Source organism: Rattus norvegicus, chromosome 3 (assembly GCF_036323735.1).
Source record: "Rattus norvegicus strain BN/NHsdMcwi chromosome 3, GRCr8, whole genome shotgun sequence".
Lineage (NCBI taxonomy): Eukaryota > Metazoa > Chordata > Mammalia > Rodentia > Muridae > Rattus > Rattus norvegicus.
In genome coordinates, this window is record NC_086021.1 from 142,995,057 (window position 1) to 143,022,613 (window position 27,557).

Here is a 27,557-nt window from a genome sequence, read left to right on the forward strand (position 1 = left end):
CCACACTGCGGGGTCTCTGCCTCCTCTGACCGGCCACACTCTGGGTGTAAGGGATGTAAGGTCACGTAGCGCCTTTCTGTCTGGATGTTTCTTTTCTTTTCTTTTTTTTTTTTTTTTTACCTGATGTAGTTTGTTTCTGTTGTTTCAACTTTGGCGATTAACTTTTCTAGTTCCGTCTATGGTGCAAGCCACATATTTTTAAATATCTTTATTTTTCCCTCAAATTTATACAATAATTGAATGTTTATTTTCCTCATGCAGCAAATTAACTAATTCAATTAGTTATCCACTAGAGCTACTTTTTTTGAAAGTTCTATAAAGTAGTCCATGAATTTATTTTGGTTTTCTCTTTTCTTGTTTGTTTTTCTCCAAGTTTCCAAAACTAAGAGAATATTCAGTCTGCTATAATTATATCTTATTCCAATTTACATTAGCTGATAAATCTTTCCACATGGAGAATATTCTGACGTTTTGATAGATTTAAATTAAAATCTTGGTAGGGAAAAAGAGTAGAAAATAATACCTTAATGGCAGTTTTAAGTTACCTGGAAATTATTTTTAAATATATATTTTTTATGTTAGAGAAATGAATTACAAAATATGATCAAGAAGTTTCTTGCTGATGTTCTAATTATATTGAAGGTTTTTGGTGAAACCTGTGTCACTGGTACTGACTCTCTTCTGGATTCAAAGACCCTCGTTCAGAAACCTGATCCATCATGGCTGACCTTACTGCAAATTTCTAGAGTCTATAGGGACTCTATAATCACAGTGAACCAGTTATTGAGAAGAAATGACTTGTATGTCAACATGCAGGCACCTCATGTAGTAACAGAAATAGCAATCACAAACCCCAAATGAGGGTGGATGGCACAAGTGTTCTCATCCTGGAATCAGCCCTCTCAAAGGAAAAGGGAGCTGTGTATTAAGTATACAACAAAATCGTATTTTGTTTTCCTTTCAATCTGTTCATTGGGAAGTTATAGACAACTTTTTTTTCAGCTTCTCTATGTTCTTGGCCAAGCATTTTGCCCTGATTACTAACATTATTTCCACTGTTGCCATTCAAGTGAAGTCAGTTAAAGGAAGCCACAAGCCGATTGTTTGCCTCGTCGTTGGTGGGGCAGCGGTGCAAGCATTCGCAAAGATGCCCTGCCCCCCTTATTTTTTCTCATGCACGCTCCTTTTTTTCCTTATTTATGCTTCCTGACTTTTCCAAGAACAGCTAACATTCATGGGTGGAACAGTTCCAGAATGAGTTCTAAAAATGATTAGCTCATAACAATGTGACCAGGAAAAGCTTTTTTGAAACCAGCAGGCCTCCCCATGGCCTAATGACATTGCTCATGAAACCAATAGCCACAGTAGCCAGAGGCAGCCCAGGGCACGTCATCTTGACACTTAACCTCACCCAGCACGAGCTTTCTCTTCTGCAGAACTGAACAGGGAGATGTTTTTCACTGACCTTTTGTGAGTTTGAAATAAATAATACTGTCTCGAAAGCATCTGACCCATGTGATGGCATGAAGTCTACTCTGGATATTGAAGTGTTGAAGATTGGTTTAAATTCCTCTGGTGCGTCCCATCTAGCTGCTCTCTAGATTATAATAAGGAACTTGGGTATTAGACTTTCTTTTTTTCCTCCTCGACCTATAAAGTAGACCTGCTTAAGTATGCAATATTATTACAGGCTGAGAGGTGAGGTCTGATCACTTCCATGAAGCATTTATGACCCAACAAAGCATCATTCCCCATAATAGTGGGAGTAGATTAGTATCTCTCCACAGAAACCTCAAGTAACACGTGGGTAGGATAGGAGTGTCCTGTAGCACCGAGATGTGGAGATGCCTGATCACTTACTAGTGTAGGAGATGAACCTCTGTCACTTCATGAGACAGAAATGATAAATAAGGAGATCTGGTTAGATAAAACTGCCACCCTCCACCTAGTGAGTTAGAAACTCACCTGTGCAGTAATCAACTGGTTGGATTATATGAGCCTTCAGTAGGCCCACTTCAACCCCAAAGCCCATGCACAAAAACAAACCTCTGATAACTGCCCTATTTCAAGGGTAAAGTGAAAGTGTGTGATTTGGGTTAGATTAACACATGATAGCTAATAGATTACCATTATTATTTAATGTAGGAAAATAAAAACAATACTGGAATGTCTGGGTATCTTTGAGAATGACAGTTCCCCAAAAATCTAGGATCCTGGAAACTCAATGACACAAAAGCTACCCAAACCAGTGACTTTGTGGTTCTTATCTCATGAGTTAGAGGAATGAAATTCACAGCTTAGAGAGAGGATTTTTGGTTTGTTTTGTTGGGGTTTTTTTGGTTTTTGTTTGTTTGTTTGTTTGTTGTTTTGGTTTTGATTTGTTTTTTTTGTTTGGTTGGTTGATTTGGTTTGGTTTGGTGTTGTTTTAGGGTTTTTTTGGGTTTTTTAGATTCATAGTTGGGAGCATAGAGGGAGAGGGGTCTGTGCTGCTTGAGTTAAGCCAGCATAAAGGTGACCCATGGTAGAGAAACTGTAAGGAAACCCAACACACCAGATAAAGGATACATAGGCTTTTGCCAGCATCTAAAAGAAAAACAGAAGGGAAAAAATATTAAGAACAGTAATTATTTTGATCAGAACTCAGAAAAGCAGGTGGCTCTTTCTTGACACACCAGGAATATTAATTATTCTTCCTGCCTTGTTAGCATGGCTTAAAGTAGTCATATCTTCCTGACGGGTGGTCCATTAGCCAAAGGATTGACCACCTCAACTGGATTAAGTGTTTAAGGGAGGCGATGGTGGCTTATCTAGACATAGAGACCATTCTTTGATGTGACAGCCCTGGAGGAAGGAACTATAGGCCCTTATCCAGCTAATTCAAATCTGTAAGCATGCACGCACACATGCATCTGTATTCTTTATGACTTCAGCATTTAAAAACAAAACAAACAAAAAACCGTTGATGAAAAATTAAGAGATGTGAAATCAAAAGATAAAATTTTCAATATTGAAGACCTGTACTAATTGGACATAGGGGCACAAACCTGTAATCTCAACACTAGGGAGGCTGAGGCAGGAGAATCTCAAATTGAAGGTCAGCCTGAGTTACACAGCAAAGCCCTTTCTTAGCAAATGCAAGCAAAAAAGCCACAAAGAAGGGTTTGAAGGTTTCTCATCTTTTCAATATCAGTAGGATGTAAACAAAAGTAACATATTTATCAAGTGCTAATGTGTCTCAAAGTCACTGGACGCCTTGTCAAATTTAAGTTCTTCGTTCTGCATTTCTAACAAGGCACTGAGCAGTGCTGGCTTAGCCTGAAGGAGCTACACAGAGCAGCCAGGGTTTGAGAGGGACTGAGGATGGGTAGAAAGATGGAGCCCCATAGGGATGGCCCAGGGCATCTCCAAGATGAACTAACTTTAACAGAAATGAATGGAAGGTCTTTCTGGTCGTCAAGGGTAATACTTTTGTCCATTCATGCACTCATCCAACTATCTTGAGCATCCTTATAAAGTTATCACTAAGAAAAGTTAAGACAGGACTTACGCGGTCATGCCTGCTGAGTCTAAAAACATCACAGGACAGACAAGTATGTCTGGACAAACAGCCCAGACAGTTGTTATTCTAAATCTCCATTAAATACCCAGAGGAAATCTGCTTGAGAGGCAGCATCTATTTCTTAATCCAGCCACTTGAGTAAGAAAACAGTGCTGATCCTGAGCTGTTGGTGCCACAGCTTATGGGAACAAAGAAGACTAGAGATTCTTTTTTCTTGCCTATTCACTTTGGCTTCATAGTCAATAGGAGAAGGAGTTTGAGGTTTATCTGTGCAGTGGAGAAATTGCAAAACTTTAGAAAGTAAAAGGTTGAGAGCAGGTATGGTGGTTGACGCCTTTAAACCCAGCACGCGGGAGGGAGAGACAAGCAGATCTCTGTGAATTCCAGGATAGCTAGGGCTACAGAGAAAGATAGTGTGAAAAAGTAAACAAAGCAAAAAGAAAAGAAACTAAACCTTTACAATATTATGTTAGACAATGAAAATCAGTTATTAATTTAGACTTTGCAGTTCCTAACCTGTTGTGTTTGACTTTGGGATTTCTTTTCTTTAAAAACAAATAAAAACCATTTTGTCATTTCTTTATTAGAAAAGTGTGAGTCACAGTTAGCCTAGTACAAAGCCACGGTTTACTTGAATGTGGTGGCTGGTTCAGAGCTCTAAGGAAATGGTTCCTTTAATCATGTGACTTTTAAAATGCACATGGGTGCTAGGCATGCAGCTTAGTGGTAGAGCACTGCCTCACAGGAAGGGAACCCTGAGACCCAGCACTAACCCAAATGATGAACAAATAAGTATTTAAGTGCACAGGAACATTTTTCAGAGAGCAAAGCCAAGACTTGGTAGTCAAATGACTTACTCAAGACTTAATAAAGGCCTGCTCCTTGTGAAAGCAATTGTAACTCCAAATCAGCTGTTTCTTGTATTTTTATCAATGAAAACACAAAGAAATAGATACCAGAGTCCAATATGATGTCATGACTTGTTTTCTCCTGCTGCTAGCATTTTGAATATTTCCTCAGGTGTGTCCAAGAATCAATTCAGTTGGTGTTACTCCCAATATTGACTGACAAACTTAGTCTGATTTACCTCAGAAGAAAACTTCTATTTTTCATTTATGCCCTAAAAATCACCAGGTACAAAGTTAATCTTTCAGTGTGAGGCATAAGAAGCTTATATAATTGTGAATGTAGCAAATACATATGTTAGAAATATGCATAAACTCTGATTTTGAGAAATAAGTGCTTTTCTTTTATTGAAAATAGACTTTCCCCGTACAATATATTCTGAGTATGTTTTCTCCTCTCTCTACTCCACCAAGTTCCTCATCTCCCCTCCCATCCTGAACCACACCCTTTCTGTTTCTCCTTTAAAGACACAAACAGGCATCTAAGGGATAATAACAAAATAAGTAAATATAGTAAGATTTTTTAAAAATCAGAATAAGACAAAGAAAACAAACAGAAGGAAGAGTTCTTAAGGAAAGGCACAGGTACAGATAAACACATATTCAGGACCCCATAAAACTGAAAGTTATTTATATACATACACACATACATACATACATACATACATACATACATACGTAATAGAGTTATACTGTAAAACAATAAATAAAAACAGCATTAAATTATATTTTTCATAAAAGAGAGGAAAAAATTAAGAAACTGTGACTCCACGTTATGAGACAGAGCACCTCCAAAGATGGCCTTGAGTTTATTTTCTGTTGGTCATCTACTGCAGGGCATGAGGCTGACTCTGTTTTTTTTCCTCCATCGTTATTAAATTGGGTATTCCTTATTTACATTTCAATTGTTATTCCCTTTCCCGGTTTCCAGGTCAACATCCCCATAACCTCTCCACCTCCCCTTCTCTATGGGTGTTCCCCTCCCCATCCTCCCTCCATTACCGCCCTCCCCCCAACAGTCCCTTTACTGGGGGTTCAGTTGTGGCAGGACCAAGGGCTTCCCCTTCCACTGGTGCTCTTACTAGGATATTCATTGCTACCTATGAGGTCAGAGTCCAGGGTCAGTCCATGTATAGTCTTTGGGTAGTGGCTTAGTCCCTGGAGGCTCTGGTTGGTTGGCATTGTTGTTCATATGGGGTCTCGAGCCCCTTCAAGCTCTTTCAGTCCTTTCTCTGTTTCCTTCAACGGGGGTCCCGTTCTCAGTTCCGTGGTTTGCTGCTGGCATTCGCCTATGTATTTGCCATATTCTGACTGTGTCTCTCAGGAGAGATCTACATCTAGTTCCTGTCAGCCTGCACTTCTTTGCTTCATCCATCTTATCTAGTTTGGTGGCTGTATATGTATGGGCCACATGTGGGGCAGGCTCTGAATGGGTGTTCCTTCAGTCTCTGTTCTAAACTTTGCCTCTCTATCCCCTCCCATGGGTATTCTTGTTCCTCTTTTAAAGAAGGAGTAAAGCATCGCATTTTGGTCATCCTTCTTGAGTTTCATGTGTTCTGTGCATTTAGGGTAATTGGAGCATTTGGGCTAATATCCACTTATCAATGAGTGTATACCATGTGTGTTTTTCTGTGATTGGGTTACCTAACTCAGGATGATATTTCTTAAGAGTGGATTTTATTCCCAGCAATACTTCCTTGGAAGAAACAAAATTTTCATTGGGCTAGAGATGGAAGAAAGTGTCAAGTTCTTTCATCTCAAGGACCCCATCTGGTGCAGACCTGTGCAGGTCCCGTGTGTTCTGACCTAGTCTCTGTGAGTTTGTGTGTGTATCTATGACGTTAATTTAGAGGGCCATATTTTCTTGGTGTTCTCCGTTCTCTCTGGGCTCTAATACTCTTTCTGCCCCCTCCTCCAAATAGTTTCCTGGACTCTGAGGGGATGGAGTTGATGGACATTTCTCATTTAGGGCTGAGTGTCCAAGGTTTCTTACTCTCTGCATAACGTCTGGCTGTGGGTCTCTGTATTTGTTCCCATCTGCTGCAGGAGGAAGCTTTTCTGATGGTGGCTGAGCAAGACACTGCTCTATGAGTACAGCATAATGTCATTAGAAGTCCTTTCATTGCTACATTATGCTTTTATGGTAGTAGTATTTGCTTTTACCCATGCTCCTTGAGCTATTTTAGTCTCAGACTCTCAGTCATATAAGTGTCAGGTAGAGTTGTCCAGTTTTCATGAACTTGTAAGCTTTCTTTTGTGAGTGATATCCAATGTTAATGGTATTCAGATAAGATGCACTGTGTTATTTCAATTTTCTTACATCTGTTGAAATTTCCTTTGTATCTGAGTATATGGTCATTTTTGGAGAATGTTCCATGAGTTGCTGAGTTTGGGTAATATGTTCTATAGTTACTTTAGTACATTTGGTTTATGGCATAAGTTAGCACCAACATTAATCTGTTTAGTTTTTGTCTGCATGACCTATTGTCAAGAGTGGGGTGTTGAAGTCTCCCACTATCAGTGTGTGAAGGTCAATAGGTAATTTAAGCTGTACTGGTGTCTATTTTATGACCTTGGGTACCCTTGTGCTTGGGGTATAAATATTAAGAATTGGAATAAAGCCAAGGTCCTTGGCAAGAGCAAGTGCTCTCATCCCCTGAGCCACCTCTCTAGCCCTGAAAACATGGCTTTTATTGCCAGTAAGGTTTTCTATTACCGAGGTATAAGATAAAAAAAAAAGAATCGGAATATCCTCTTGGTAGACTTTTCCTTTGATGAGTGTGTAGTATCCTTCTCTATCTCTTCGGGTTATTTTGGCTTGAAGTATATTTTGGCACCAACTTGCTTCTTAGGTTCATTTGCTTAGAGTATCTTGGGAAATTTGTACCACTACTATTGAGTGTTATCAATGGGTAGTATGTCGATTCCTTTCTCCTCTTATGATTTGCTGCCCTGAGATTATTTATTCCTCATATTTTCCTGATGTGCTTAACCTCTCCAGATTGATACTTTCCTTGGAACACTTTCTATAGGGGCAGAATTTGTAGATAGAAAGTGCTTAAATTTGGTTTTAGCATAGAATGTCTCTTGTTCCTCCTCCTTCTCTTCCTCCTCCTCCTTTTTCATCATCATCCTCTATTGTGATTAAAAGCTTTGCTGGATATATTTGTCTGGCCTAGTGTGGTGGCTTAAATAGGAGGAGTGCCCCTTAGACTCTTGTGTTTGAATGTTTGGCTGATAGGGAATGGCGCTATTAGAAGAGGTGTAGCTTTGTTGGAGGAAGTGTGTCACGGTGGGTACAGGCTTTAAGGGTACAGGCTTGAAGGTCTCATATATGTTCAAGCTAGGACTAATGTGGCTCAGTCTTTCCCCTGCTGCCTGTGGATCAAGATGTAGAACTCTCAGCTCCTTCTCCAGCACCCTGTCTGCCTGTACAATGCCGTGCTTCCTGCCATGATGATAGTGGACTAACCCCCTAAACTGTAAGCCAGCCTTAATTAAATGTTTGCTTTTATAAGACTTGCTGTGGTCATGGTGTCTCTTCACAGCAATAAAACCCTAACTGAGATAGCTGGCATCAGTGGTCTTTTAATGTTTCCTAGAACAGTGCCCAGGCCCTTCTAGCTTTTTCTAGAATTAGCGTCTTAATTCAAAAGTCAAGTATAATTCTAATTGGTCTGCCTTTATGTGTTACTTTGTCTTTTTTCATGCAGGTTTAATATTTTTCTCTGTTCTAGTGTTTTGATTATCATGTGCTGAGGAGTATTTTTTTTCTGGTCCAGTCTTTTTGGTGTTCTTTGTGCTTCTTCTACTGTGATAGGCACCTCCTTCCTTGGGTTAGGAAAACTTTCTCCTATGATTTAGTTGAAAATATTTTCTGTGTCTTAACCTGGGTATTATTTTGTTTTCTCCTTCCTTTCTTCCTATTATTTGTAGATTTGGACTTTTCATAGTGTCCAAATTTTTTGGAAGCTTTCTGCCTAGATATTTTTAAGGCTTGTTTTTTTTTACCAAAATACCCATTTTTTCCTATTATGTCCTCAATACCTTAGATTGTCTTCTGTCTTTCCATTCTGTTGGTGAGTCTTGCCTCTCAAGAACTTGTTCAAGTTTCTAAATTTTTAATTTCCAGATTTCCCTTAGTTTAGATTTCATTTATTAATTGTATTTTTATTTTCAGGTCTTGAACAGTTTTATTCATTTTTTTCCACTGTTTTCATAGGTTTCTTTAATGGATTTATTCATGATTTTTACTTAAGGACCTCTGACATATTCATAAAGGCTAATTTGAAGTCTTTGTCTTATATTTCAACTATGTTTCATTCCTCAGGACCTATTTTTGTAGGATTGCTGTCCTCTATATTGTTCTGGCTATTAATTATTGAGTGTGTCTTTATATTGATATCTAGGCATCTGGATTTGAGGTGATCATAATTCTCGGTGCTGACATCTGGTCCTATCTTTGTTCAGTGGATGTTTTGTTCCTTGGTTTCTGTTGCCCTCTCTGTCTCTTAGGAGAGTGTGGTGTCTGTGGTTTGCCTTGTAGAGACTGCTTCTGAGATCTTGCCAGATATAGACACTGGGGTTCCAGATACAATATGTTTCTAAGTATTGGGTGCTGACAGGAATTGGGATGGGCTCCAAAGGAAGGAGAGGCACAGGGGTCTACAGAAGGAAGAAGAGCAGGATGCTCCATCAGTGTCTCCTTAGTCTCCTGGAAATGAGAGCAGAAAGGAAGGAGAGGCCACAGCAGGCAGTCTGCTATGAGCTAGGAATGAAATCGGGGGGTTGGATTTGGAGGAGTAGAGGCAGAGTGAACATCTGAAGAGCATCTACCTGCTTTCCCTGGCCTGTTGGCTTCACTGGCAGGCTTGGCTGGTGGGCTTCCAGGAAATGCATGCTGGAGTTGATAGCTGATACAAGGGGATGCATAAGTAGAGAAGCTGGAGAAAAAGAGCTGCATTATGCCCTGGAGATCCGGAAAGAGAGAAGAGAGAAGCTTCAACAGGTAGTTTGCTATAGAGCTGGACCTGAGCATTAGATTTGCAACTAACAGGGAAGAGGTGAAGATCTACTTTTAGCCTAGCTACTTCCCTGTCCTGTGAGACCTAATTCCCAGGAATTCCAGAATTACATTTAAAGTCGGTTTTTAATGGTTAAATAATACATATACATGATAAATGTTAATGTTTAGTTTCTGGAGAGCTGGTTGGGAGGGCATTGTTCATTTGTTTGTTTGTTTTGTTTTGTTTTGTTTTTAAGATATAGTATCACTGTATATTGTTAAGCGGCCTAAAACTCTCCATAGAGATGAGGATAGTCCTAGCTTGAACATATATGAGATCTTGAATAACTGACCTGCCTCTTACTCCCAGGATCTGGTATTCAAGGTTTCTGCTGTCGTGCCCAGCTCATGGGAATGTTTTAAATTTTTAAGTAGAAGACAAAGATTAAATGAAAAAATTTAATGTAGCCAGAAGCCTGAACATTAAACTCATATACCTACAGGCATTCTGAAGAAAAGGACATGAGAAGATGTAAAGTATTCAGAAGAGAATGCCCTTGTTGCCATTAGCCAGATGTAGCTGGCCGGTTGGCCATATGTCCACTCTGGTATCTCTGCTTGGACAGATGCATTTATTCAATATAAACAGTCCAAGGGTTTCTGTCCTGTGCATTCTAAGCCAAATGTTTGCATACTTCATTTCCACAAAGAGAGGATTGGAATCTTATAGTAAACACCGTTCTCAAGGGAGTTTTCTCTCTCTTTTAATTTAATGTCATACATTTAGAAATGTCCCCATTCCAGTCACCAAACACTTCTTGCTGAATTGTCTGAATGCTGATCTAACTATGCTTGACTAGGGAAAGCAGAGAGACCCTTGCCACTCCTGAACAAGATGTTCATGGATGTTTTAGTTTGAAGACTAATGTCTTTTTAATCACTTAAACTCTTTAGAAAAAAAACAGTGAGTTAAAATTAGCATGAAAAACAAGACAGTTATATTGGTGCTTTTGACAATAGAAAGCAGACCTCTGGATTTAATGAATGCCCATGAATGAAGGCAATTTTTTTTGCTTAGACTGAAAAACTGAAATAAAACAACTGAGTTTGTTTCTTCTCTTACTCCCTTAAAAAGAGCATGTGCTAGTGTGTGTGTGCATGCATGTCTGTGTGTATGTATGTATGTATGTGTTTGTTTGTTGAATAATTGAACTGATATAGCAGAACACAGTATTAGTGAGTACTTCAAGCTCCATGCACCTTTATCACTGAGTCTTCCTTATAAATGACTTATAGACTGTACTATATAAGTATATACACTATATTTTATATGTACTACATGTTTTATTGCCACTAAATTATAAAACTGAAGGTATGTAATTCCCTTTAGTGTTTGATCAGTACCTAGGAAGTTAATGGTTTAAGAGTTGAAATAAACTCAGATTTATGATGCACGACATTTTGGTTTTAAGCAAAGCATTACAAGTTCAGGTGCACCAAGCATTTTTCACAAAGTAGAACCAAGGTTAATATGCCTGTCTCAAGAGGAGTAACTAATTGTGTTTTCAATATTGTTTTATTTTAAATCCAAATACAGTCCAACTATAGTGGAACATTATTAATCCCAGGAAGAAAGCAGTGTGATCGGAGTCTGAGCTTTGCACATGAGATTGTGCTCCGCATTCGAAAGCAACAGAAATGTAAATTGGGTTGAAACACAGAAACACATGTGCTTATCCAACTAGCCCAGAGTCTGGATTGCAGTGGCTTTGAGTATGTGAATTCAGGAGCTCAAATGATGTGATTCCTCTCGGACTGCATGATTTCACCTATGAGAACCATCTAGAAGGTGATGAGTGGAAGCAGAGAGTGCAGTGATAGTTCCGTGAGCCGGGGAAGAGCCAATGGGAGGCATGCTGATCAGAGGGTGACACGATACATGTAGGAAAAGTAAGCATTAATGATGTGCTGATGGCCATAATAAGTGATAATGCACTGTTTGTTTTAAAATAGCTAAAAGAAGAGGTTTCCAAGGTGTGAAACACAGAAATAAGTACCTGAGACAATGAACCTGTACATTTGTTTAGTTCGTCATCCTGCAATCAGCTACTTATCAAAACATTGCATTGGTGAGGCCATGAGCAGTGAATGGGTCCTGGGGAGGACCCATTCAGTTGTATAACTACCAATAAGTTGCCCATACTCTAGCAAGTAACCCCAACCGTGTCATACAGCAAACAAAATTAACCCAGTAAGGCACAAAAACAGAAAAGGCATCAAAGGAAGTAGAGTTTCAGTAGGGGAAATAATAAAAAAAAAAAGCTAATGATAGAGGGGATTAAAAAGAACCAAATATTCAGTATATATGCATATGAAACTTTCAAATAAATTTTAAAAGACACTAACAAAAACATCAGGTTCTACTCACAAATATACAATATGCAGGGTTTTTTTTCTATATCTTTTCCTGTCTTTCATCATGTTTTCTATATTCACCAAAGCTCTTTAGCAGATTCTCTAAACATGATAGACACCAAAGCTCCAGGTCTACCAACCGAGGTATCCCAAGGTAAAGAACTTATTTTCACTCATGGCTCCATCAAAACTGTCAGAATCCTGGGCTTTGTCTAGGTCACCCAAGGTCACTCTTGAGTTTAAAACAATCACTGTCTGGAGGATCAAATAGAATAACTAGACACATTTGGGTCACCTGGGTCTCCCTAGGATCACTGCGGGATCATCTATCTAAACCACATACCATGTGACTTGATAATGGATGAAGAAGTCCTCAACATTCAAAGGAGTTAAGCTCACTAGACAAAGAAGGGGTGGTTGCAAGACAAATAAAAAATAATCATAGAATCTATGCTATGGTTTGAGTCTTAATGTTTTAGTCAGCCTCCTGTGGTTAGATGGCTGTTCCCAGATAGTGCCCAGATTTTAGAAGGCCAAGAAACCTCTAAGAGGTAGGTCTGGGTGAAGTAAGTGGGCCATTGGAGGTCACCCTTTAAATGTCATGTCTGCTGCTGCTTTCTGCTATACATTATCTGCTTCTTGGTCTCCCACAATGTTTCATCCTCAAACACAAGCTCTTGTCATCAATTGATTGGACGTTCCTGCCATGCTTTCCCCATTGATGAGCTGAAGCTGAACCAAAATAAATCTTTCTTCCTTTAAATTACCTATGAGAAGTAATCTTGTCACAAGAAAGTATTTAATATACTCCACCAATATGTCTCATTAGTACTGGGTCATCATACTTTAAGGCACTTTTTGATCAATAGCTCTCCCATATCTTCTCATCTTTGAAATGATTCCATAAAAGATTGTTCAAAGAGCTAAGTAAGCTGTGTGTGACAAGACTGTGTATCATCACCCAGTAAACAGAGTTGACAGAACTATTAATAAGAAATTAACAACTTTTACTTAATCATTTATGTCCTAAACGTAGGGGTTACAGTTGAACATCACTGTTATAGTCCTTGACAGACATAATTGCATGTAACAAGTTACATGTTAGAATCACTTAGTCACAAAACCTGAAAAGAATAGCATATTGAGACTTTGACTGAATATTTATGTCTGGATTAATATGTTTTTCATAAATATGTATTTAAAATGATGACTAAGTTATAAACATAAGAATTTGTACATAACTCATGACCTGGAACTTTCACGTGATTTTTTACTTTAGTATTACTCTTTTCCTTATAGAGTTTAAAGTTATATTTCTCTGTCTCTATATCTCCTTTTCTAGATAGAACTTATAAAAGTTTCAGCTAGGGATGTAACGTCAGTTGATAGAGCGATAGCCCAGCACACAGAAAGCCATGGGTTTCATCCCAGCACCTCATAAACCAGAGAAAGTGGTACACTAGTTCCCAGCACTTGGGAAGGAGGAGCAGGGGGATAGGGAGTTTAGGATTATGTTTGAATACATAGAGGGTCTAAGTCCGGCTGTGCTACTTGAAACACTATCCCAAAAATGTTGTTGTTGTTGTTGTTGTTGTTTTTATTATTATTATGGCCATATGCATATTTGAAAAATCAAATGTCTTGTCAGAGTTTAAGAAAATGTCTGGCATCAGGGCAGACTTAAGAAAGTAAACACTGTGAAGTAAGGCCTCCTTGCTCCTGTGAAAGGGGATGACACTGTAGCTTGGTGACATGGGTGTTCCTCATTTCTCTTGGCACACAGTATCCACCCCTAGCCAGCAGCAGCTTCCATAACACTCCAACACTTCCTCTCAATCCAGCCACAGCCATCCTGAAAATCCCTGGCAATGGTAGCAGGACCCTGAAGTAGGGAAGTACATGTCCTACTATCTCCCAACATCTTCCTTGTTACTATCCATGAGGCTTATACATCAGGGACTCCTGTCAGCGAGGGACTTAGCCATTCAGCACTTAACTATCACAGAAGAGGCAGGTAAGAAAGAAACTCTTCTGTGACTGAGGCTCCTTCTATCCTCCCTCTTGCCCTCAGCTGCTCTAGAGTCCCATGTGGGCTCCCCCATAGCAATTCCTAGAAAAGAGATAGAGTGCTGACATTGTATGTCAACATGGCAACTACAGCCACGGTTCTCAAATTTGCTCCTGACAGACTACTTTGTCTGGGTTTTTTTCTAACAAAGTATTACAAGAAAACCAGTGTGTAGAGAAAATAAAGCTGCCAAAAGCACTGTTAGGGTTACAAAAGAAGGAGCTAGTGTGTCCTAGAAGCAGGTGGTGAGAGCCTTCCCTTCCCATGTGTCTTCTGCAGTCCGCTGCTTGCTCCTGTAGGCGCCATGGCTCAAACCCCAGGAGATACAAGATGTTCAGTTTTAAAACTGCTCATCTGGAGGCAATATTGACCGGTTTAAAGATCTGCCTCACAATGAAGGTGTGTGCATAGATTACTCACACAGCACCTGAGGGAATGAAAGAACTAAAATGAAAGAACAAAGCCAACTTCTCCAAAGACAAAGTCAAACGAAAACTATATGCCTTAGCTAATTCTTTTATGCCTTAATTTACTGCGCAGAAGAAGCTGCTGAAAGCCGCTCTAACATTGTATTGATTAGAATCCTACTTAAATTCCATCTATTGACTTTCTAGCCCCTGTGGAAGGTTAGGAAAGAATGGCACTATCCTTCCTGTGTGCTTTGAAAGTTCCTCTTCACTCTGAGACTCTTATCTTCATAGACCTCTCTGGCATATTTGAAATGGGCTAAGAATGGGGGAAAGAAACAAATAAATGAACTAAACCCTCCTTTTCCTGGAACAGCCATGGTATGCCTGCTGTCGCCTGGTAGACCAGATAGCTACCAGCACCTTCCTTCTCTTGCTGCTTTTTCCTTTATTCCCAGAAAGTCTAGACTAAGAGGGGAAGCAGTGGCCTAGCCCAGGAAGCCTGTATTTTCCTCCTCTGGCCTTTCCTTCGATGACCTCAGTGTTTGCTCAGCAGCTAGACTCTATCCAGAAACTCACAGCATTGTCTTGTCACAACAAAAATTCCTTTTGTTCAGAAAATAGCCACGCAGGAAATGTAAAAATAGTAAAAGGCAAAGACAAATGGCAGCCTCAAGAGAAGGGAAGAGAGCCTGGTAGGTCAAGACACCTACTGTATGGTGTCTTCTGGCTTCTTCCCTTATCACAAAATATTTCCCAAGATGCCCTGCCATTTCATGTGTGAAGTATTTAGATTATGAAAATAGCTCTTTTCCCTTCCATGAAACTTACCATCAGAACATGGCAATGACAGTCACACCGTCTGCTGTCACACTTTCCCCCTTTCACCTGTAGATAGATGGAAGTCTATTTCAGCTGTAGATAGAAGGCTCTGTTTTCACTGTTCAGTAAGAGGAACAGCTAGGTAGATTGACCTATCCCCAGCACTGCAATCCCCAGAGTGTCATTCACACCAGATAAGAGGAAGACTCATTGAATGTATGGAACACACAAGTTATGATATGGTGGTTTGAACATGTTTGACTGAGGGAGTAGCACCATTAAGAGGTATGGACTTGTTGAAGCAGGTATGGTCTTTCTTGAAGAAGTGTGTCACTGTGGGGGTAGTCAATGAGACCCTCCTTCTATCCAAATGAGAGACAGTCTTCTCCTAGTGGATGAAGAGATAGAACGCTCAGCTCCTTCTGCACCATGCCTTCCTGGATGATGCCATGCTTCCTACCTTGATGATAATGGACTGAACCTCTGAACCTATAAGCCAGCACCAATTAAATGTTGTCCTTATAGGAGTTGCCTTGGTCATGGTGTCTGTTCACAGCAGTAAAACTCTAAGAGTCATGATCACAAGGAAACTAGACTGGACTGTGTTAACTCACAACTGAACTAAATGGCTATCAAATGGAACCCAGTGATAACTGAGGATTTCGTTAAGGGGCTTCAGCAATTCTTGGGGCTCAGTTTTAACTCTGAACCCTTGCAATCTCTAGAACTCCAGCTGTTGTTAAAAACATATCTCCAAGCTTAGGGTCAAGCCTTAATTTTGGACAATAGACAAAAATCAACCACGTTACCTAGCACTGCAGCTAAAATGTAGAAAATGAGCAGATGTTGCATATGTCCCTTTTCCACATTTCCTTAGGAACTAACTCTGAAAAAATAAACTGGAGTTCAAAAACATTTGAGATATAATCCTTGGAAGTAGTGGAAAGGCCACAGGATGGAGAAGAAGGAAAAGGCAGCTAGAGAAGGCTCTGTTTTCACCGTGCACAAGCAGAGCTCAGTACTAGTGCACACATTATGTTAGTATGTTGGTCATCCATCATGCACTGTGTTTGAGGATGCTCTAGGGAAGTCCTAACTTCCAGGGGCTCCCAAGTAAGACATCAAGTAGAGAGATGCAAATGGAAGTTGAATCATATTTCCTCCTAGACACTGATACCACCTACTACAGTCTCTCTACCAGCAAAACAAATGTTCACCCTGATTGCAGTAGTATTAAAGAATGTTCCACCTGAACCTGATGGCACAAGTCTGTAATGCTGGTTACGTGAGAGGCTGACATAGGAAATCTCAACTCTAAGGCCTGCCTGGGAGGTAAAAAAATATCCGGGATATGTAACCCAGGGCTAAAGCACTTAACTAGCATGTCTGCACCCTATGTTTGATCCTAAGTACGGAAGAAAACAAAGAAGCAAGCCAATCTCCACTCAGTCAGAGAAAACATCCTCCATGGTCCAGGATAACCATACAGCTGCTTTCTTTACCAGATGCCTGAGGCCATGTCACAGCCATTTTGATTTTAAAACCATGCACTGTGCATCTAACTTAAGAACTGCTGGAATTGGTTATAGTGGCGAAGACCTTTAATCTCAGGATGATCTGAAAGCTGAATGTGTCATTTCCTGCTTGTGCTTCCAGAAGTCTACAGATCAGGGTTCCCAGGACGGGTGGACAGAGTCTCATAACACTTGAAATGCTAGGATGGTTCTTTGTTCCTTCTCAGGAAGCTTGGGAGAACACACAGTTGGGCCTACCTTTGTGCTTCAAAGTAGACAAGGTTAAGGAGAGTGAAGGCTTTGCATCTGTAAAGTTAGCATCCACTTGACCTAGACATTATGGTCAAGGGTCTAGAAGACCTTGCCTCCTTTGCATTGTGGTCAAAAACACAAAACAGTGCAGCAAAAGGTGAACTTATGAAATGTATGCTACTTAACTCTACCCTCTGAGAACCTCTATTCCAAAAGGAGATCTGGACCTGGGCAATTCTAGGCTCCATTTTAAAAAGAAAGGAGACTGAGGATGATGATAGCCGCAGGGTGCATGCCTAGCATATGTAGGGTGAGGGGACATTGCTTGTACTAGAGGGAAAACAGAGAATAAGGAAAGTTTCCTTCTTTGTTGTGTTCTTTTGCAGGGTGTTTGTTTGGGACAAAGTTTTACTATATAGCTTCATATAATAGAACTATATAGAACTATATAGAACTATATAACTCCAGGCTGGCCTGGAGCCTGCTGTGTAGCACAGCTGGACTCAGATTTATAGCAATCTTCCTGCCTCTGCCTCCCAGCTACTAAGATTACAAGTGTAAGCCACCACACCTAGCTTTTAAACAAAAGGCCTAATCTAAACCGTCTGTCTTTCTCTTTCCATGTCAATTTGAATAGGTGGTTAAGTCTTCCTTAAGTCAAGACTTCCTCTGTCAAGTTAAATAGCAAAAACTTCTTTGACTTGTCAAACAGACCCATGAGGAGTAAATAAATTCACAAATGTGAGAATGCTTTGGAGAAGGGAAAGTGCTGAATCAAAGTTAGGTGTCATCATTAAGAACTTTCACACCAACCACATCAACAAGTACAACTTAAGAGACTGAGAAAACTGCAGAACCACAGGGAGCTGTGGCAGCAGGGACAGGGACTGACTGACCTATGGGGAGGCTCTTCAACAAAAAAGCATTCAAAGAGCATCATCACGCCATGCCTTAGCTTGTATTTGTTCACAGTATAGGGCAGGTTTTACAGTCTATTCGAATGCATAGGATGGATGATCCTTTCAATGTAAGATAAAATACTAATGCCTGAGAACATGTGTAGAACACATTAAATACAGGATTGGAAAATCTGAACAAAAATTAAAAAGCCAGAAATTTTCATCTATTGCATAGAAACCAAGGTAGTTAACATATGCTATAGGAAAATCTGTGCCCAAGCAGAAAAGAAGAGGGACAGTTAATGATTATTGCTGAAAGCAGGCAAATAGATTTGGGTGAGCCATGAGATGTCAATGCCATCTGCACTTCTTTCCCTGAGAGAAGCTAGCAGAATCCTCAAGGGTCATAGCACCAGGAATAAACATAAGCCAAGAAATAGCGTCTTGCTGCTGAGCTTGGAAGTGATTTAAGGAGGTGTTAAGCCCTTGGGCAGGAAGTGTTCCAACGACCTCTGCTATCATTACACAGAGAGTGAGGCTTGAATGACGATGAATGGCTTTTCATCCACCTAATCCCAGTGACATCCAAACATATGAGCGCCAGATCCTGCCTAATTGGCATTTGGCACGACAGAATGTGGTTGGTGCCCATGCTAACTGGCAGGCACATTGTCCAGTTTTCCCATGTCAGCTGTGCGATGATACATGTGGACCATCTGTCTTCTAAGGCAGAATTTCCCAGGGCTAAACCGCTTTGAAGATATTTGCATGCATTTGGCTTCTCTTACCCTTTAAAAGCTCACCTGCATAGCTTCTGCAAATCCCACTAACAGTATCACCTCCTGTTTAGCATTTCTAATGTCCAATGCTGGCATAACGCATTTTATATTGTATTTTATTTTCCGTCTCCCAGATGTAAGATTCATAGGTGGAAGAAAGAAAATTCTGGAGGACTCCTCTAAATTGCACACAGAGATTAGAACATAAATTAAGTCTGGAAGGGAATTTTGGACCTTGATAGACAAATTCAAATCAAAGACCCTAATCCTCACGCCTCTGCCAGATGGGTCATTTATCTGCCAGAGCCTGGCTTCTTCTAACAAAAAGATTAAAGTAACACAGTTTAGCGAGATAAGTAAATCATGGGAAAGACTCTTTTCCTGGTCACACTCAGAGCTATTTTTAGAACTGATGCACTGGAGGCAGATTAAGGCCAACTGTCTATTCAGCAAAATGTCCTATTTTCCATAGTCCATGGCCCTTACTTAGGACAGTGCTAGGAAAGATAAATGGATAGATATGATCAGCCTCACCCAGCTATCTTTTCATGGTCCAGCATGAGCTACGGGTCCAGCCTCCACACTTGCCATTCAAGTTTCCCTCTAAGCCTCTGTTTACTGAACTGAAAATGAATCGCTTTCTCAGAGTGATAGATATTTTGTATTATCACCACTATTACTATGGTTTTCTCTGTTACTAGACCATGGACAATGTCTTCCACAGCAGTACAACACAACCTGTCCCCCTAAGAGCAGAAACCCTCTGTGTTCTATGCTGTCTTGAGCAAGCTCCTTTCTTCAGATTTTGTATTTACAAAAAAAAAAATGCATACAAGTTTTCTTTGCATAGTCAGTGGAGAGAACATGGGGTCCTACCTATGGGTTTAGGAGGGAGAGTGCTCCTGGCAGACCAGCTCTCTGTAGGCAGGTTTTGGGTTTGAGGGCTGTGGAACAGCCCCAACTCTGGATGCAGATAGAGACCAGAAGGGTCCAAACCCCACCAGAGCTCCCAGGGACTAAACCACCAACCAGAGTACACATGGCTCCAGTCACATATATAGCAGAGGATGTCATTGTCCAGAATCAATGGGAGGAAAAGCCCTTGGTCCTGTGAAGTCTCTTTCTCCAGTGTAGGGGAATGCCAGGGCATTGAGGTGGGAGCATCCTCATAGAAGCAGGGGAAGGGAGGAGGGGGTAAGGGAGAGGGAGGAAGGGACATAACATTTGAAACATAAATATAAAATATCCAAGAAAAAGAAGAAGGATTTAGCCCTTGCACAGTGACAGTGGCGGTGGACTGAGTCCATCCTGTGTATGGCAGGAAATATGAATGATTTGTTAAGCAGCAGGCAAGAAACAGACCAAATGAATGAACCTATTCAAAGGCAGTTTTTCCTCATTCATGATCCTGCCTGTGGTTACATATTAGACTTTCTATCAAGTCGTAACCCATTATCTAAAAAGAAAAACATGAACAGCCATATTTTTGGGGAGGGGGCTGGGAACTCCTCACTCACAAGCAATTCCATATCTGTTGTTAATGCCATGAAAGGGGCATTTCCTGGATACGTGTCTAACTGGTTCCTTATCCTATTGCTGTGACAAAATATCTGACCAAAGCAACTTAAGGAGGGAAAGGTCTGCTCTGCCTCACAGCTTGAGAGTTCTCTCCATCACAGTGAGGAAGGTATGGCAGCTCGAGCTGGTGTAGCGGGAGCGCGAGACAGCTACCCACAATGCACCCACTGTCAGAAAGCAGAGAGATGAATGCTAGCGTCGGTTCGCCTTCTTCCTTTGCATTCCTTACAGAACTCCATCCCATGGAATGATGCCACCCACATTCAGGGTGGGACATACTTTCTTAGCTAAATGTCTATATAAATGCTGTCATATACATAGCCAGATGTGAGTTCCCCACGTAATTTTTAAACCCAGTAAAGTTGACAGTGAAGACTTGGCAAGAGAAGTCATGAGGACTAAGCAATTTACCAATTGCAGGTTCAGACCCAGGTCTGCCCCTCTGATTAAGTGCTTTAAGGGAAAATCACAGCCAGGTACCTGATTGACAAATTATTCCTCCAGTGCCACCTATCGTGAGATGTTTGTAACTGCACGTTCCCACTCCAAAAAGAAAAGGCAAAGCAATGGCCATAATAAGCTCCTGGCAAAAAAGAAGATGTTGGTTTTTGTCTTGTTTTAAAGTCCGTTCCATATGAATCAATTTCATCTAAAACTATTAAAATGCACTTAATCCAATATAATCAGTTTTATCTAAGAATACTAGAAAGTACATATCATTGTAGAAACATAGTCGAACATCAAGCTAAACATAATGGGATGAGCATGTTTATCTAATTATGCTACCTTGAGTCCACACTAAAACTGCATTAAGAGATAATCTTATAGGTGTGATCTAGAAAGGGTTTGAACTAAGAAGATGACAATTATCTTAGAAGGTCAGCTCTAATAGATCTGAGGAACTGGTCATAGATCAACCAAGTGGCATGGAATCACCCTGAGTTATTCCATAGAAACTGTAAACGGCTCAGGAATTGAAGATGCTATACTCCTCCAGATGTAGGAGTGGCAAAACCGAATATGATGGGGACTGGAAACTGATGAAATATATGTCAGAATCCCTATCTGAGAGAACAGACTAAATGAAGATGACACAGAATAGGGACAGGCAGAGCAACCATTTTGAAAATAAGATCACAGACCGCAACACATAGAGACATACTTTCCCTACATTTGGCCCATCCTATGCATTTATTGTGCAAAAGATGAGACAGGGAATCCTGAAGATTAGGGATCCCTCCCAGAGAAACAATGGCAGATTCTTCTGCAGCGATGCCTCATCAACCACAGGGTTCTCAAAGCTATTCATCAAAGTTCTTTAAAGTAACCTAGTGAATGGTTTCATTCTGCTGATTAGAAAATATAAGTAGACAGTAGTTACCTAGGCATAGAATAAAAAAATTTAGAGATAAGGGGGAAAGTAGCAACAGAAAAAATATACAGCAAGAATTATTAAATATAGGTATAACCTTATCCTTAGAAAAGTAACAACATAGATTCATCTTTGAAATAGGTGCAGATGTCATTTTTTAAAAAATGTTAGATAACATAAGTTGGCTTGTGGATATTAAAAATAACATAGAAGAAACAAAACACTGAAAAGGTGGGAATAGAATTAAAGAAATAGCTAAGAGTCAAACAAACAAGTGAAAATTGTGTGAATATATATGTTTAAGATGGTTAAAAGTTTTAAATCTGAGAAAACAATATTCGAGAAAGAAGAAAACAGAATTTTATCTGGAAAAATAAATTTATCTGAAACAGGCTAATAACTTTCATACCCAATCATTACCTAAGCAGAGGGTAAAGACAAAATCATATCAAGAAAAATCATTGTGAAATTTTAATAAATTAGAGCCAAATATACTGAAAATTTCTAGAAAGACAAAAGCAAAATAAGCCACATAATGGCTTCTAAGATGATGGATTAGAAAGATTTCACTATTTCCAACAACCATGCTGGAAATAGAAAGACAACAAAAGCAATTTTATAAAAGAATATTAAAAATTCTACAAATAGTGCTATACCCAGCTAAACTAGGAAGTATGTGTGCAAGTGAATGTGATCAATTTTCACACGTGCAGAGTTCAGGAAATTCAACACTCTTAAACCTTTCCACAGGAAATTACAGACAAATGTCGTACAACTAAAATTTTTTTAAAAAATGAATGAGTAAGACATAGCATATGAGAATAACAGAGAACAGGAATAAACTAGAATCAAAAGTAATAGGAATCCATCAGTTTCTATTATACTAACTAGATCAGAAGGCTCCCAGAAAGACTTCAAGACATTGCAACTGAGAGCACTTTCATTTGAACACATTACAGTGAGGTTCAGGATACTGATGGACAGTTTGAAGTTGTCCTAGAACTACATGCAAACAAATTAGTAAATGACAAACAAGACAATTATTAAACTGAAGGGAAGTTAGATAGTTAGAAATTATGCAAGGTAATTGTTGGGTTACTAGACGACTTAGTTTTGACTAGGATACATAGCCATATGTAATATCTATGGATACAGTGACCTCATATGTGCTGGGAGAGTTAATATAAGAAAGAATGGTGCCCTCTTCTTTCATGATGGAAAGTTTTAAAAAAAACATAAATAAGAAAATTCTTTTGGGAATTAGAAGTAAATAGACATAGAAACATCAGCTTAAATATTAGCAAGTCTTAGCCCCTAATCAATGAAAAATTGAGGGGCTTATTTCTTGTATCATTGCAATGAGACAAGTCATTTTTAGAAAGCATCTATAGAGGGAAGGAGGGAGGGAGAAAAAAAAAGAAAGCATCTATAGAAAGGCTATGAATTGAGAAATCCGCTCTTGGCTCCCAGACCATGCAGGTGTTCATCTTGTCATTCCCCAATTCCTCCCCATTTAGAATTTCATGTACGCATCAAAAGCAAATTACTCAGATGACGTCATGGTGCTCCTTGGAGATTCTATTCACTCTCTAGCCTCTAGCCTTGGTCTCTCTTCATGTCTTCCTTCCAAGCTCAGTCTACCAGTAATCAAAATTGCCAGACCTGGTCAGCAGAACTGTAGCCATGTTTTAGGGATCTTTTTATTTATATGAGTGTTTTTGCCTGTATGTATGTCTGTACACATCCTCATCTGGTGTCCATGAGGACTAGAAGAAAACATTGGATCCCTTGGAACTGGAGTTACAGATGGTTGTAAGTTGTTTTGTGGGTCTTGGAAATGGAACCTGCAAGATCAACAGTGCTCTTAACTATGGAAAATCTCTCCAGCCCTAAATATTCTGGGAGGCAAGGAGCTGATGGACACATCCCTCATTTCTGCCAATGTGGGGCACATAGAAATGGGCTCTTTATAAAAATGTTATTGCAAGCCACCAGCAAGGAGAACCCTGGTTTCCATGTGAATTCAAGACATCTGACTCTTCTTGGATAGACTTGAGATCCAAATATCTTTTTCTAGATGCCTGGAACAGAAGAGTCATTCCAGAAAGTTCTGTTAGAAATATGTGTGTGCTAATAAGACCCTGATATTGGAGAATCAGTCATATAGCTCTTCTAGAGTATTCTTTTCCATGTTCCAGAGTTCCCTTTCATGAGCATAAATCCTCTTCCTTTCCCATTGTCCTTCAAGGTCTGCATAGCCTCAGACTGTGCCCTTACTTTGGAACTCCTTTGGGGGCTTTCCATATATTATGTGGATGAACTACACATAGTTAAATGACACACGACTCTGTGTGTCAGAGCACCTCTGGAAGATGTTAGAATGGCACAGATGTGTTGGGTTTGGGTCTTTCTGATCTTACAGGAAACTATCAGAAGAAGCCATTTTCTGAACCAAGGGCAAGAGAGGGCCAAGTAGAGGGAGAGTGTGGTGAATGGCCATGACCTCCGTGTAAAACCCTATGATATTTGAGAGTTTATGACAAATATGTTGTTGGATAAAAATGACCAGACATTTAAATGTCCCATGGGGACCATCATGTGGTCAAGTTGCTTTCCTCTGGGGTCTCTTTAAAGATGGCTCCTCTCTAGTGAAGCCAGGTCTGTTCTCCCTTTTCAGAACCAGTTTCTTTTTTCCACTGAAGACAGTGAACACTGGGTTTCTTCTGAAGAGGTTCATAGAACAGTGTTACATTTCATTCCCTGAGGGTCTGTTTCCCTAAGTTGACTCCAAATGGTTTAATAGTTTGTGTTTTCATAAATACCTTAAGGTGCATTGTGTGACCCATATGGACAATGGGAAATAATACTAGACTGTATTAAGAAAATATGTCAGGGATTTTATTTTTAGTCTTTGTCTTTACCCTTTAAACTTCATTTGATCTTATTCCAGAAAAAAAAAACTGTATTTACCATTGATTGCTCCTCATTGTGACCTAATGTTTCATATTCCTTCTGATATGGGCTGTCTTATTTTAAATCATCCCTAATATATTAGCTCACTTGAATTTACATAACTTGAAAACTGGAAGAAAAATCGTAAGGAGGCCTGTGGTTGACAAGTAAGTCCTTGATTTTCTGCTGGTAGGAATGTGGAAAATGAGTATCTTAGTTGGTTGCAAACTTGTTTAGAAAGACAATGTGTTTCCATTTGCTTGGTGGTTTGGTTGTTTTAGGCCTTGGTTTGGTTTTGATGATTTTATTACATTTAATTTTTGTGTGCGTGCCTGACTGCATGCGATCATGCACGCGTGTTTATGTGTGTGTTTAGAAACATGTAGAAGTCAGAGAACAGACAACTCCCCTACTTCCATGTGTATCATGGGGATCAGACTCAGCTCATGCATGAAGCAAACACCTTTAGCCCCTCAGTCATTTCCCAGGCTCCTGTTTTGTTTTGTTTTACATTTTTGGAGGGACTGAACTCTGGCCTCGTACCTGTTAGGCAAATGTTCCTCCATTGAATTACAATGTCTAACTTCTTCCTACATCAGTTCTCAATGTTTTCTACCTTCTGTGTTCCTCCATGGACTATGAAAATAATGGGAAATTTTCACACACAGTGAAAGATTTATTTTTGTTTCTTTGTTTTTAATGCTGATGGTTTTAAGTCAATGATGACAGCATTCTTCCACCATTGGTTACAAGGAAGCAAAGAAAATGTGAGAGTCTGTTCTCTGCCCCCATACCTTGACCAATGGAAGGCTATTTTCTTACATTGTACGAGCTATGAAATATATTTTGAATTGACCCTTTAACTGACTCACCTATATTACACCTTAAGAAATACTAATTTTCACAATGACTTCTCTTGACTTTGCCACACCTCTACCCGTTCACTTGGCGCATCAGCAAGCTTGAATACTTGTTCCTGTTATTAGCAGGTAAAGCTATGGAGTGGAAAGTATTTCATCACTCATGTGACCAAAACCTGCTTGTTCTTATTCAGATTTAGATAAGTGTAATCCACCTCAGTAGGTAAAATCATTCTTCCACTGCCAGCCTGTCTTCTTCAGTATGATTCCTTGAACCCTCAGTAGAAGAAGAGAACTAAATCCTGGCACACACATGCCCACACCTGCATTCATACATATGCACGCTTACTAATAATAGTAAGTAAATTTTTAAAATAAAATTACAAAATGTCCTTCCCTGGGGATTTTTTGTTTAAATAAATAATCTTCGGAAGTACTAACTCATCTAAATTGTTTTCTGATTGTGACCTGCATTTAATATTATGGTAAGGATCTACAATCATAGCTCAGGGTTTCAGTGCCTGTTTGTACCGCTTATAATGAGTGAGGCCCTTGATTCAATGTTCAACACCAAAGGGGGGGGGGAAGCAAATTAAAATATTAGATTTCTATGAAATAATAAATGTAAAAGATTATCTAAAAGACTGGTATGTGGATTCCTAACTAGATTTGTATTTAATTTAGCAATTTTGCCCATGTCTGTGTTTAATTTTGGTATTTGGCTTGGTTTTTCCTGACAAAGACACTAGGCACATAGCCCAGCAGTAGAATACTTGCTTAGCATGTGTGAGACACTGTACTCAAATCTCAGCATGGAAATTTGTAAAAAAAAAAAAAAAAGAGGCATGTTTGTCTATTTTAATTATTAAGTTTTTAATTACAATTTAAAAAGATAGACAATAGACAAACTAAATAGATGATAGATAGATGAGTTAGTGATTCATAGCCTCTTTAAACTGGTTTTGTCATATCCCTGACCTTCTTATTAATGAATGAATCAAATTTTGACACATTCTTTTGTAAAAAGATCTGAATTATAATGATCGGAATTATAACGATTCCATCAGAAGATGGCGTTTGTACATTAGGCGGCCCTCATTTTGTGTTCTGTATTCAATACAGACAACAAGATTATTCACAAACAAGGTTCACAGTCTCAAATTACTCCCAGAGTTCAGTCTCAGCACAGGTTCCCTTGATGTATTAAGAATATGCAGGTAGAGATGCTGACCTTACATTTGCCTGGAAACTTCAAAGGTGCCATTCTGCACATACTGCATTTGTGCAGGACTGGAGTTTGGTTCTAAGCCCCACTTGAGTGGCTCACAGTCTCACCTGTAAATCTATCTCTAGGGGGATCTGACACCTCTGCCCTCTCTCAGCACTGTCTCATCTGTATATACCCACACAGACACATAAAATGCAATGAAACTTTCTTTTAAAAACGAATTTGCCATCTCTAGCCTATTGCAAATACTTTATCTAAACTGTTTTTCTTTTTGTCTTATTTTGTTGTCACACTGTCCTCTATTGGTACATTTTGTATTCCACTAAAAGGAATGCATGCCCAAGCTTCCACTAACCTGGGAACTGAAGTAAACACTGACTGCCCGGCATCGACACCCATCCAGAAGTTACCTTACCATACTTTCCTAGTCAGAGTTTAGGAACCTGGACCCTAAGGCATGGCCCCAGTGGGAGACAGAGTTGGATAAAGTTGCTATTTGCGTGGGATAAAAAGACCAAATCCTATTGTCCTAGGTGACCCTCTACTTTCAGAGCAATTTATTTTAAAATTTGATTGGCTCTAATCATGTAGAAGAATTAATCTGAGAAGGTGCAGAGCATCATCGAAGACCTCAGGGATAGCAGAGCTGGAACTGCACACATTGTTGTGCCAGTGGCAGTTCAAGGGGTGAAAAGGTGTGCTCTCTGCCAGAATGTGAGCTCTTTGAAGGCAGGCTCTCCATCTGTACTTCCTGTGCTTTGTCTGTCTGTGTATGTAGTGCATGCTAAGTAAATTGTTAAATAAATAGATGGTGAAGAGAGAGGAAAGCAAAATAAGGAAGGGAAGGATGAAGACCGGATAAAGTAAGATTTAGCAAGCCACAATAATCACAAAAAAGAGGAAAGATTGGAAAAGACTAAATCTCTTATGAAATTTTTCCTT

The 27,557-nt window shown here is 39.6% G+C and overlaps 1 protein-coding gene across 2 annotated transcripts in view; it reads left to right on the forward strand.

Moving 5' to 3' along the window:
* Plcb1 (phospholipase C beta 1) overlaps positions 1–27,557 on the forward strand; it is a 711,278-nt gene that overhangs the window by 482,292 nt on the left and 201,429 nt on the right. The gene's annotated exons all lie outside the window — the stretch shown is intronic.